General features: G+C 40.8%; 1 long non-coding RNA gene across 1 annotated transcript; it reads right to left on the minus strand.

Moving 5' to 3' along the window:
- Nucleotides 1–6,937: 6,937 nt before the first annotated feature.
- LOC119291935 lies at nucleotides 6,938–7,623 on the minus strand. Its single transcript, XR_005142756.1, has 2 exons — nucleotides 7,476–7,623; nucleotides 6,938–7,367 (listed from the first exon to the last, which is right to left on the minus strand). It is a non-coding gene; the product is annotated as an uncharacterized LOC119291935 (long non-coding RNA).
- Between the last annotated feature and the right edge of the window lie 6,054 nt (nucleotides 7,624–13,677).

The following is a 13,677-nucleotide window of genomic DNA, read 5'->3' on the forward strand; positions in this document are numbered from 1 at the left end:
TGGAACTTCTCTTCAAATACTGATGCCTGCAAAGTTTAAGAAATGTTGAAACTTTCTCTTCTCATCATGATCAGCGCCTATTAACTTGCGAATGAGGTGCACGCTTGCCAACTCCATGACGATGCTCCAATTCCTTATGCCAATTTTATTATGGAAATGTTGTGAGTAACTCATGTGAAGTAGGTGCCGTTTATACAGGTATGGCAGTTCTGTTATTAGTTTTTGCAAATATATATAGTTTAGTTTGTCTCAGTCACTTTTTTGGTTTGTTTTATGGAGCGCTTTCCATTGTGCTGCTGTTATTGCAAGTTAATACATATGTTTTCTGAATTTACTCTGCTTCCAGTCCAAGTTTGGGCCATTTATCATTGTCAATTATCATGGTTAGAACCGACGCGTATGCCTACTTAGTGATGCACTTTTCTCAGTTTTTTGGCATGACCTCTAGACTGCAACACGTTGTACCTTTTCTCTATGCCGTCTCATTTTTTTATTTACAAGATGTATCATCTCCCCACATCAAAAGAGAAATTTGATAGTAGATATAAATAAGGTGTCGTCGGCCAGAATGCGCAAGTCTATTTTGGTTTAAAATGCCAGTCTGGTTGCTGACTTTTTGAACTCTTTTGAACTGTTTGTAGCTCTCGCCATTTAGGAAAAGTAAATCAAATGACAAACAACTCTCTATGAGCAACTACTTCTCTTGTGTTGTGTAATAGAGATACTATATGGACTAATCTTCATGACCAGAAAATAGAATCTGGTTTGTGGGCCGGTTTTTGTGATACCTCTTGATTGTTATGGTTAGGATAATAGGTATTTTGAGGGTTCATTCTGTCATGTATGTTCACGCTGTGAAGCGCTGGAGATCATTTCCTGATTTAGGTAGATACAAACGAGAAAGGCAACACATTGACCCAGAGTTCCATGCCCACGACAACATTAGCACCAACCAATTGATAAACTAATATCAGATGCTTCAATACAGCAAAAGGACCCTTCCACCCCAAATTGAGTGGCATAGCACAAGCGGGAATCAGAATAAACCAGCTGAAGTAACCAGTACAATAATAGTTGCATTCGGGCGTCATGATATGATGGAAGAAAACAACAAATAGGAGCCACTCTGCCTTTCAAGCAAACAGTAAATGAAGAGAGCAATACACAGCCAACAGTTGTCTCTTAATCAAGCCAGGAAACAAGGCAAATAACAAGCATGCATAGTGGGATTCTGCAATTCAAATAACATGTTAACAAAAAATATCTTCGCGACCTGCAATTGAAAGCTTGCTTGAATCAAATAACATGTATGATGAATTTAGATCTTTCTAACAAAATGTTTTGAGTCCCATTGTATCTACTTCATTTTAGCACACAATTACTAACGACTTGATAATTTAAATATGTGAGGAGAAAATTTTGAAGTGCGCTGTATTTGAAATTTAATATTACCACATATATCTTAAAATTTCTTTGGCATTCATTTGAAGTCATTTTCATGCTCATTATGTTTGGGAGCTTGGTTCTTTCCAAGGTCTCAATTCAAGCAAAAGTGTAGGTAGAAACCGGTACCAAGCCGCCACAAAATCGTGCACAGGCTCAACATTTCATCATCGATACCAATCCAACAGGTGGTCGTACAATGATGATATGAATTACCAAAGAGCACAAGGGATTCAAGTTTAGCATGCAATGTCAAAATGTATCTCCTTTTTGTGAAATGTATCAACTAATTCATGCAGTAAAGCTTTTCTCAAAACAACTTGATATTCATACATACACAATAATGCAAAAATGAAACAAACAAGTAATAATCAACCAATTAGTCAACGAAATAGCACATATGCTTTCTCATCATCGCATACAGGATTTTAATACAATGTTTCAGCAAGGCGCGGCGTGTCGTCGCGCGGGTATTGCTAGTAATGAATCTATGGATGTGAATTTTGTTGGTACGAATAGTTTTGGAAACAATGTTTATAGAGAAAACTTTAATGCTAGACCGTTCCCTAGTAACTCCTCTAATAACTATGGAAATTCCTATAATAATTCTTATTGTAATTTTAATAAGATTCCCTCTGATTTTGAGAATAGTGTGAACGAATTTATGATCTCTCAAAAGAATTTTAATGCTTTGCTTGAAGAAAAATTGCTCAAAGTTGATGATTTGGCTAGGAACGCTGATAGACTTTCGCTTGATGTTGATTCTCTTAAACTTAGATCTTCTCCTCCTAAGCATGATATCAATGAGTCCCTCAAAGCCATGAGAATTTCCATTGATGAGTGCAAGGAAAGAACCGCTAGATTGCATGCTAAGAAAGATTGCTTTGTAAAGGCGTGTTCTTCTAGTTTCCATGAAAATAATGATGAAGATCTTAAAGTTATTGATGCGTCTGCTATTAGATCTTTGTTTTGCAATATGAATCTTAATAATAATGGGACTGGAGATGAGTCAACTTTAACTAGAAGGCGTCGCAAGAATTCGGAGTTTTTAGATCTTGATGCTAAATTTGGTAAAAGTGGGATTGGAGAGGTCACGACTTTAAATAGCATTGAACCCACTATCTCGGATTTCAAGGAATTTGATTATGATAATTGTTCTTTAGAAGGTTGTATTTCCTTGTTGCAATCCGTTGTTAATTTTTCTCATGCTAATAGTCAAAATAAAGCTTTTACCAAACATATTGTTGATGCGTTGATGCAATATTATGATGAAAAACTTAATTTGGAAGTTTCTATACCTAGAAAACTTAATGATGAGTGGGAACCTACTATAAAGATTAGAATTAAAGATCATGAGTGTTTTGCTTTGTGTGATTTGGGTGCTAGTGTTTCCACGATTCCGAAAACTTTATGTGTTATTCTAGGTTTCCATGATCTTGATGATTGCTCTTTAAATTTGCACCTTGCGGATTCCACCATTAAAAAGCCAATGGGAAGGATCAATGATATTCTCATTGTTGCAAATAGAAATTTGGTGCCCGTAGATTTTATCGTTCTTGATATAGATTGCAATCTTTGTTGCCTTATTATTCTTGGTAGACCTTTCCTTAGAACGATTGACGCGATTATTGATATGAAGGAAGGGAATATTAGATTACAATTTCCATTAAAGAAAGACATTGAGCACTTTCCAAAAAAGAAAGTCAAATTACCTTATGAATTTATCATGCAGGCTACTTATGAATTCAGTGCCAAAGATGCGGAAAATGCCAATGGTGGCCGCGCTACAGGCAGGTCTTAATCTCAATCGTCGGACCACCATGGGGATCTGTGCGGGCAGGATATAGGGCAAGTATTCGATTTATTTTTGGGCTGTATTGGATCAGCGATGGCCCACGCACATGCAAAAGCAGGTAGGCCTCTTACACGCACCTGACATGTACGCACATCGTTGGTCGTGGTAGTACTCCTGCACAATGCGCGTGGATACCTATACGAGTTGTTTATGCACGTCGTGGACATCTTGTGGCCGAGCGAAAAGCACCAACAGGCAAAGGTGCCTACGTGCAGCATTTGGGTCCAGTGAAACACCAACAAGTGTTTACCACTATGTTACTAATCAAGTATTTGGGTGTGTTAATTATGATGTTTGATTTTACCATCGCACTGGCCACAGATGTGCTTAAAATGGATAAACACTAACATCGAACTGCAGTTTGTGTCATTTGTGCCAGCCAGGAGAATCCAAGCAATCTAGTTACACGTGTCATTTGCGCTTCCATCACTTGTCACTTCGCAGTCCAACGGCGAGGCATGTGTTCATCCAGCATGCAAACTGCTTCTCTAGGAGACCAGACGGAGTGGCGTGCACACATATAGGATGAGCAAGGAAGAAACCGATTCAGTTAACATGCCCCATTGCTCACACGGATCGATTTAACACTAACTTTTTCATCGAGTCATTTCGTTATTTTCTTCGGTTCCCAAGTCATAATCTATCTCTTTCTTCCCATGATTATATTTTAGAAAGGGAGTAAGCACGGAACCCAGTCAACCAGAGCCTGCAGATACGTAGCTGTAGACCATGGAACTCAGCAACACCCATGCTACTCTGCTACAGACATTCAATGCCTGTACCACACCTGTGTGCTCGACAGAAGTCGCATGCTCTCCCCTGCCAGCCGGTCTCAAAGTGCAATGGAGAGAACCCTACAAAAGCTATGACATCGTATTGTCAGTTCATCTGGCGTAACAACACGCCCTGTTTAAAACGATAAACTTAGCTGCCATGCCATGACTGAGTTGAATAGATTGAAAAAAATGAACTCGTATGAACCTGGTTGCCATGTCACACATAAATAAACAAAGAAGAATCATTTGCATGGCTAAATGTTGACACAACTAAGCATGCTACCACAAATTCTTAAAAAACAGCAGTTTGGTACTGGAAACAACAAAGTAGCCAATGCAATTTGCACAGAATAGACAAGTGCATTTAGAAATAAAACGAACATCAATTAGTATTTACACACCCATGACCAGCAGCCTGATCACATGCGCAGATAGCAAAACAACCATTTTTTGTTTCAGCGGCAGCAACTACATCTTTTGCTAGTGGGCAGAATACATGGATTAAGAAAACTATGCAGTATACACTAGCATCGGCAAAGTAAACCAGGTGGAACATCACAATCAGTTCAGGCATGGGCACCTTCAAAGGTTAAATTCTTTGCGTGGTTGGCAATACAAGGTAGGATTTGGACCGCGATCGTTTACAGCGACGAGGTTGGTCAAATTGTGGCCCTCTGCAAACTTTGCAATAGGGAGCAAGAAACGGGTGCCCACATTTTTTTCAAGTGCCGCTTTACAATTCGGATATGGAAGTCTCTCATTGAGAGGCTTGGTCTCGCGCACATAGATACATCCGAGTGGCACACGGATGAATCCATCTATGAATGGTGGGACAAGAGAACCGACAATCGCAATCCCAACCAGCAAGCTTTGGCCTCTCTCACCATGCTTGTCTCCTGGACCATTTGGAATGAAAGAAATGCACGGATGTTTCGTCATAAGAGTGCACCAACGACCATTCTTTTCACTGCCATTGTCGATGAGACCAAGCTTTGGGTGACCACGGGTGCAAAGAAATTAGGAGATATTTTTATGGGCGAGTAATTGTCATGCCGTATTTGTGGGTGTTGTAAAACTCTAAACTCTATTCTCTTCTTATTTAATTGATGAGGCAAATCTTATGCCTCCGTTTCAGAAAAAAAAACAATCAGCTCAGGCAAGTTGTTCCACTACAAGAAAGACAAAGTTTGCAGCATTTGGTATTTTCTGTGAAGAAACATTACAAAGGATCAGCACATCAATCCTTAGTCTAAAGGAAGTTTGGTTCGAATGGACCGCTCTTTTTAGCGCCGAGAGCATTGCAACGATGGCCGACCACCCCACAGTTTGTGCATTTTGGCAATTTCCTTGGAGTCTTCGGCACATCACCTCTTTGGGGGCAAGTTGTACCCTTGTGGCCCTGCACTCGGTGGATCGTGCAAAACCCAAACCCAGTTTCCCATGAGTAGAGGTTGTAGAAATCATAAGCATCATCCAATGAATCAAACGTGTGCCAATTTTGGGATTGACAACATGCCCATCCCCCTTATCTACGTAAGCGCACACAGATTATTCAAGAGCTATCTTCCTGTCAGGGTTCATCTCCCTCTCATCAGGTGCTTTCCCAATCCTAACCCTGAAGCAATGTCTCACAACAAAAAAGACAGAATTATAAAAATCGACAAACAGTGTACAAACAAAGGGATTTGCCCTAAACAACTTGCGATGCAATGCTTATCACCAACGCCAAAATAAGAAGACCACCCGCTGCAGTTTCAAACTAAAAATAAAATCATGTACCCCCAACTGACACTTGGAAATCCACTAAACCAGGGTCTCTATGGGAAAAAAATGTACCAGCCAACCACTGTCACTATTTTTGTTCTCCAAGTACATGTATAAAAGAGAAATCTTCCAAATATCAGGTATTATACCAATTCTAGTTCAGTCATGTCGCGCCCACCAAAAACTATACTTCATCACAAATCTTCCGGATAAACAATTATTACACCACTACTTACTTAATGCCGTGCCTTCCACTGAATCCAAATTCACCAAATAAACACTATGATATGAACTGAATCCGAACCCAATCCAGCCGACACTTGGAAATCCCCTAAACCATGGTTGTGTATGCCAAAAAAATGGACCAATGTGCCACTCTCACTGGTTTTGTTGTCCAAGTACATGTATCAGAAGAAATCTCCCTAATAACAAATATCATACCAATTCTAATTCAGTACTTTCCATCCCAACAAAAACAATACTTCATCACAGTTCTTGCCAATAACCAGTATTACGAAACTACTTATTGAATCCCGTGCCTTCAAATGAAACTAAGCTCATCAAATACACACTTAAATATAGACACTGAATCCAATCCCACTCGAGAATTTTTTCATTGCAGACAGACACTGAGTCAAAATCAACATTTTCCACAAAATTTATTACTCACTGTATCATGTTCGTCCTCCCTCCACAAATGCCAGAAACCTAACTAATTCTTTTACCAGAACAACTAGCACTAACAATCCAGATAAAAACAGGGCACAACCCAGAATTAGTGAACCATTTCTTCTAACTGCCAACAACACTAACAACACGCATTTTCCCTATGGTACAGAGAAAATATCCAAAATAGCACACCCCCATCCGAAGCAACTTTTACCCAAACAAATTTGCACTGGAACTATAACAGCACACCCCCGTCCAGCACCATTTTCGCCACACCAACATGCTAATCAACTTGCTAGCTAGCTAGCCAAATCCAACTAACTGAATCCGAACAAAATCCAGAACTAAAACACAGAAAACAGAATCCGAACGCTTCCTGTGTCTCACAGAAATAATTCCTAACAACAAGAATTTTCCACTGAAACCAAGCTCACCAAATACAACGTTGCAACATATATACTGAAATCCAAACCCAATCCAGCACTTTTTCCATTTTTGCAGGTGTACACTGATTCGGCAAAATCCAACCATATTCGCCCAACAGAGGTACTAAAGCTAACGCACATCCTAACTGAAACCAAAAGTTCATTTTTACCTGCCAAAGTGAGCTAGACAACACACCTACGACGCAGGATCACTTGCTGAACACCCGCAAAATTACATGAGCAAATACATAGAAAAGTTTTCTTACTAACCCCTCCGTGTCTACTCTAGCCACTCGTAGTTTCAGAGCACACCTCGTATCTGTCTCCATCTCCGTCTTCCTTTTCTTCGCCTGCCTTGTCGATGTGTAAACCTGCTGCACTCATGGAATCCTGGAACTCCACTGGGATGACAGAACCATCCACACGGAGACACCCCTGCAAGAATCAAATCTAGTCACATGAGCAAGTACTTTCCAATCCCACGCCGTCGAATCCACACGCAAGAGAGAGAAGAAGGGAATCAGCGCAGCAAAACGAACATACCCGTCGAGCTCGAGGCCGTTGGTGGAGATATTGCCAGAGCACAATCGCCGTTGCTGTGCCCGTGTGTGAAGGAGAATGGGGTGGGGAGCGAATCCTGTCCCGTGGCTCTATCTGCTCCACAAGGTAAGGCCGAGCGGGGTGGGTGGGGTCTGACGGAGCCACATTGGATCCATTTACCTGTGCTATTTTGAACCACCCAACATGTCCCAAATTCCCCGTCGAAGGACACACGGCCCTTTCCAGGCCCGGGAACAGCTTCGTCCGATGGGTCGAACACAATACGCCTACGCGCAGATAGGAGTATCATGGGCCGTATTTCCCTCACTAGGCCTGGCAACGCAGCTGCCACGAACTGACAGGTTCCGAATCCCAAGGCCCAAACAGACGAGCCGGATTCCGACCTGCCTGTAGCTCGGCCACCAAAAGCCCTCACTCCCAAAGATGGCACTACTTAGATCTATCTTCGTTTTTATGCCTAGCTAGAGGCGTTAAACGATAGCGCTAGTTGGGAGGCAACCCAATTTTCTTTGTGTTTTTTGGTTTTGCTCCTGTTTAGTAATAAATTTTGCATATACCTTCTATTTAGATATGTTTTTATCTTTTAATTAGTGTTTGTGCCAAGTAGAACCTATAGGAACATATGTTGATAGTTGATTTGATTCTGCTGAAAAACAGAAACTTTGGGCGCACGAATTTAGTTTTGTTAAATCACAGAAATGTGATTTTGCGTTGATTCTTTTTGCTGCTGATCAATAGAAAAATTGTCCAGGACTTCATATTTTGGTAGGATTTTTAAAGGTCCAGAAGTTTGCGTTAGTTACAGATTGCTATAGACTGTTCTGTTTTTTACAGATTCTGTTTTTCGTGTGTTGTTTGCTTATTTTGATGCATCTATGGCTAGTATGGTTTATAAACCATAGAGAAGTTGGAATACAGTAGGTTTAACACCAAAAATAAATAAAGAATGAGTTCATTACAGTACCTTATGTGGTGATTTTGTTTTCTTTCACTAACGAAGCTTATAAGATTTCCTGTTGAGTTTTGTGTTGTGAAGTTTTCAAGTTTTGGGTAAAGATTTTATGGACTATGGAATAAGGAGTGGCAAGAGCCTAAACTTGGGTATGCCCATGGCACCCCAAGATATTCAAGGATAGCCAAAAGCCTGAGCTTGGGGATGCCTCGGGAAGGCATCCCCTCTTTTATCTTCGTTCATTGGTAATTTTACTTGGAGCTATATTTTTATTCGCCACATGATATGTGTTTTGCTTGGAGCATCGTGTATTATATTAGTCTTTGTTTTTTAGTTTACCACAATCATCTTTGCTGTACACACCTTTTGGGAGAAGCCCACTTGAATTGAATTTGCTAGAATACTCTATGTGCTTCACTTATATCTTTTGAGCTTGATAGTTTTTGCTCTAGTGCTTCACTTATATCTTTTAGAGCACGACGGTAACTTATTTTTGTAGAAATTGCTAGTCTCTCATGCTTCACTTATATTATTTTGAGAGTCTTTTAGAACAGCATGGTATTTGCTATGGTTATAAATTGGTCCTAGAATGGTAGGCATCCAAGTTGGGTATAATAAAAACTATCATAGGAAGTGAATTGGATGCTATGATCAATTTGATACTTGATAATTGTTTTGAGATAGGAAGGTAGTGATATTAAAGTCATGCTAGTTGGGTGATTATGAATTTAAAGAATTCTTGTGTTGAAGTTAGCAAGTCCCGTAGCATGCATGTATGGTTAAAGTTGTGTAACAAATTTGAAACATGAAGTGTACCTGGCTTGTGCACACTTATGAGTGGCGGTCGGGGACGAGCGATGGTCTTTTCCTACCAATCTATACCCCTAGGAGCATGCACGTAGTGCTTGATTTTTGATGACTTCTAAATTTTTACAATAAGTATATGAGTTCTTTTGACTAATGTTGAGTCCATGGATTATACGCACTTTTACCTTTCCGCCATTTCTAGCCTCTTCGGTACCGTGCATTGCCCTTTCTCACCTTGAGAGTTGGTGCGAACTTCGCCGGTGCATCCAAACCCCGTGATACGATACGCTCTATCACACATAAACCTCCTTATATCTTCCTCAAAACAGCCACCATACCTACCTATTATGGCATTTCCATAGCCATTCAGAGATATATTGCCATGCAACTTTCCACTGTTCCGTTCATCATCATCATGACATACTTTACTTTTGTCATATTGCCATTGCATGATCATGTAGTTGACATTGTATTTGTGGCAAAGCCACCATGCATAATTTTTCATACATGTCACTCTTGATTCATTGCACCATCCCGGTACACTGCCGGAGGCATTCATATAGAGTCATATCTTGTTCTAGTTTTGAGTTGTAATTCATATGTTGTAATCAATAGAAGTGTGGTTATCATCATTATTAGAGCCTTGCCCAAAGAAAAAAAGGGGAAGAAAGGCCAAAAAAAAGAAAGGCCCAAAAAAAGAAAAGAAAAAAAAAGAAAAAAAGAAAATAAATAAAAGGGGCAATGTTACTATCACTTTTTCCACACTTATGCTTCAAAGTAGTACCTTGTTCTTTATGTAGTGAGTCTCATATATTGTGCTTCAAAGTAACACCATGTTTTTTAAATAGTGAGTCTCATAAGTTGTCTTTTTCATACTAGTGAGAATTTTTCATTATAAAACTTGGCTTGTATATTCCTACGATGGGGTTCTTCAAATGCCCTAGGTCTTCATGAGCAAGCAAGTTGGATGCACACCCACTAGTTTTCTTTTGTTGAGCATTCATTTATAGCTCTAGTGCATCCGTTGCATGGCAATCCCTACTCCTCATGTTGACATCAATTGATGGGCATCTCCATAGCCCGTTGATTATCCTCGTCTATGTGAGACTTTCTCCTTTTTTTGTCTTCTCCACACAATCCCCATCATCATATTCTATTCCATCCAATAGTGCTATATCCATGGCTCACGCTCATGTATTGCGTGAAGGTTGAAAAAATTTGAGATTATTTAAGTATGAAACAATTGCTTGACTTGTCATCAGGGGTATAGAAGTTGGGAACATCTTTGTGTGACGAAAATGAAGCATAGCCTAACTATATGATTTTGTAGGGATGAACTTTCTTTTGCCATGTTATTTTGAGAAGACATGATTACTTTGATTAGTATGCTTGAAGTGTTACTATTTCTTTTATCAATATGAACTTTTATTTTGAATCATTTGGATCTGAACATTCATGCCACAATAAATAAAATTACATTGAGAATTATGCTAGGTAGCATTCCACATCAAAAATTCTCTTTTTATCATTTACCTACTCGAGGACGAGCAGGAATTAAGCTTGGGGATGCTTGATACGTCTCCAACATATCTATAATTTTTGATTGTTCCATGCTATTATATTACCCCTTTTGGATGTTTATGGGCTTTATTTTACACATTTATATAATTTTTGGGACTAACCTACTAACCGGAGGCCCAACCCGTATTGCTGTTTTTTGCCTATTTCAATATTTCGAAGAAAAGGAATATCAAACGGAGTCCAAACGGAATGAAATCTTCAGCAGCGTGATTTTTGGAACGAACGTGATCCAGAGAACTTGGAGTGCAAGTCAAGAAGTAGTCGAGGCGTCCACGAGAGGGTAGGGCGCGCCCCCCTATAGGGCGCGCCCCCTGTCTCGTGGGCCCCTCGGGCAGCCACCGACATACTTCTTCCTCCTATATATGCCTACGTACCCCGAAAACATCCAGGGAGCCAAAGAAACACAATTTCCACCGTCATAACCTTCTGTATCCGCGAGATCCCATCTTGGAGCCTTCGTCGGCGCTCTGCCGGAGGGGGAATCAACCACAGAGGGCTTCTACATTAACACCATAGCCCCTCCGATGAGTTGTGAGTAGTTTACCATAGACCTACGGGTCCATAGTTATTAGCTAGATGGCTTCTTCTCTCTTTTTGGATCTCAATACAATGTTCTCCCCCTCTCTTGTGGAGATCTATTCGATGTAAACTCTTTTTGCGGGTTTTTCGAGATCCGATGAATTGTGGGTTTATGATCAAGTTTATCTATGAATAATATTTGAATCTTCTCTGAATTCTTTTATGTATGTTTGAGTTATCTTTGCAAGTCTCTTCGAATTATCAGTTTGGTTTGGCCTACTAGATTGATCTTTCTTGCCATGGGAGAAGTGCTTAGCTTTGGGTTCGATCTTGCGGTGTCCTTACCCAGTGACAGAAAGGGTTGCAAGGCATGTATTATATTGTTGCCATCAAGGATAAAAAGATGGGGTTTATATCATATTGCATGAGTTTATCCCTCTACATCATGTCATCTTGGTTAATGCGTTACTCTGTTCTTTGTGAACTTAATACTCTAGATGCAGGTAGGAGTTGGTCGATGTGTGGAGTAATAGTAGTAGATGCAGGCAGGAGTCGGTCTACTTGTCACGGACATGATGCCTATATCATGCCTAGTTAATCTCATAATTATTCGCTTTTCTATCAATTGCTCGACAGTAATATGTTCACCCACCGTAATACTTATGCTATCTTGAGAGAAGCCTCTAGTGAAACCTATGGCCCCCTAGTCTATCTCTTATCATATTTGCTTTCAATCTACTTTTATTCGCACCTTTACTTTTTGCATCTATATTATAAAATACCAAAAAAAAATATTTATCTTATCATACTATCTCTATCAGATCTCACTTTCGCAAGTGACCGTGAAGGGATTGACAACCCCTTTATTGCGTTGGTTGCGAGTTCTTTGTTTGTTTGTGTAGGTGCGTGGGACTTTTGAGGAGCCTCCTACTGGATTGATACCTTGGTTCTCAAAAACGGAGAGAAATACTTGCGCTACTATTGTTGCATTACCGTTTCCTCTTCAAGGAAAACCAACGCAAGCTCAAGATATAGCAATGACGTCCCGCGAACTCCGATCCAGCAGAGCTTCACGGGAGAGTTCCGTCAGCACGACGGCATGATGACGGTGATGATGTTGCTACCGACGCAGGGTTTCGCCTAAGCACCGCTACGATATGATCGAGGTGGAATATGGTGGAGGGGGGCACCGCACACGGCTAAGAGATCAAGAGATCTATTGTTGTATCTAGAGGTGCCCCCTGCCCCCGTATATAAAGGAGTGGAGGAGGAGGGAGGGCCGGCCCTCCTATGGCACGCCCTGGAGGAGTCCTACTCCCACCGGGAGTAGGATTCCCCCCTTCCAAGTAGTAGGAGTAGGAGTCAAGGAAAGGGAAAAGAGAAGAGAAGGAAGGAGGGGGCGCAACCCCTCCCCCTAGTCCAATTCAGACTAGGCCTTGGGGGGTGCGCAGCCTCCCCTCTCTCTTTCCCCTAAAGCCCAATAAGGCCCATATACTCCCCGGCAAATTTCCGTAACTCCCCGGTACTCCGATAAATACCCGAATCACTCGGAGCCTTTCCGATGTCCGAATATAGTCGTACAATATATCGATCTTTACATCTCGACCATTTCGAGAGTCCTCGTCATGTCCCCGATCTCATCCGGGACTCCAAACTACCTTGGGTACATCAAATCACATAACTCATAATATAAATCATCACCGAACTTTAAGCGTGCGGACCATACGGGTTCGAGAACTATGTAGACATGACCGAGACCCGTCTCCGATCAATAACCAATAGCAGAACCTGGATGCTCATATTGGCTCCCACATATTCTACAGAGATCTTTATCGGTCTAACCACATAACAACATACATTGTTCCCTTTGTCATCGGTATGTTACTTGTCCGAGTTTCGATCGTCGGTATCTCAATACCTAGTTCAATCTTGTTACCGGCAAGTCTCTTTACTCGTTATGTAATGCATCATCCCGCAACTAACTCATTAGTCACATTGCTTACAAGGCTTATAGTGATGTGCATTACCGAGAGGGCCCAGAGATACCTCTCCGACAATTGGAGTGACAAATCCCAATATCGAAATACGCCAACTCAACAAGTACCTTCGGAGACACCCGTAGAGCATCTTTATAATCACCCAGCTATGCTGTGACGTTTGGTAGCACACAAAGTGTTCCTCTGGTAAACGGGAGTTGCATAATCTCATAGTCATAGGAACATGTATAAGTCATGAAGAAAGTAATAGCAACATACTAAACGATCAAGTGCTAAGCTAACGGAATGGGTCAAGTCAATCACATCATTCTCCTAATGATGTGATCCC

Source organism: Triticum dicoccoides, chromosome 4B (genome assembly GCF_002162155.2).
Source record: "Triticum dicoccoides isolate Atlit2015 ecotype Zavitan chromosome 4B, WEW_v2.0, whole genome shotgun sequence".
In the NCBI taxonomy this organism is placed as follows: Eukaryota; Viridiplantae; Streptophyta; class Magnoliopsida; order Poales; family Poaceae; genus Triticum; species Triticum dicoccoides.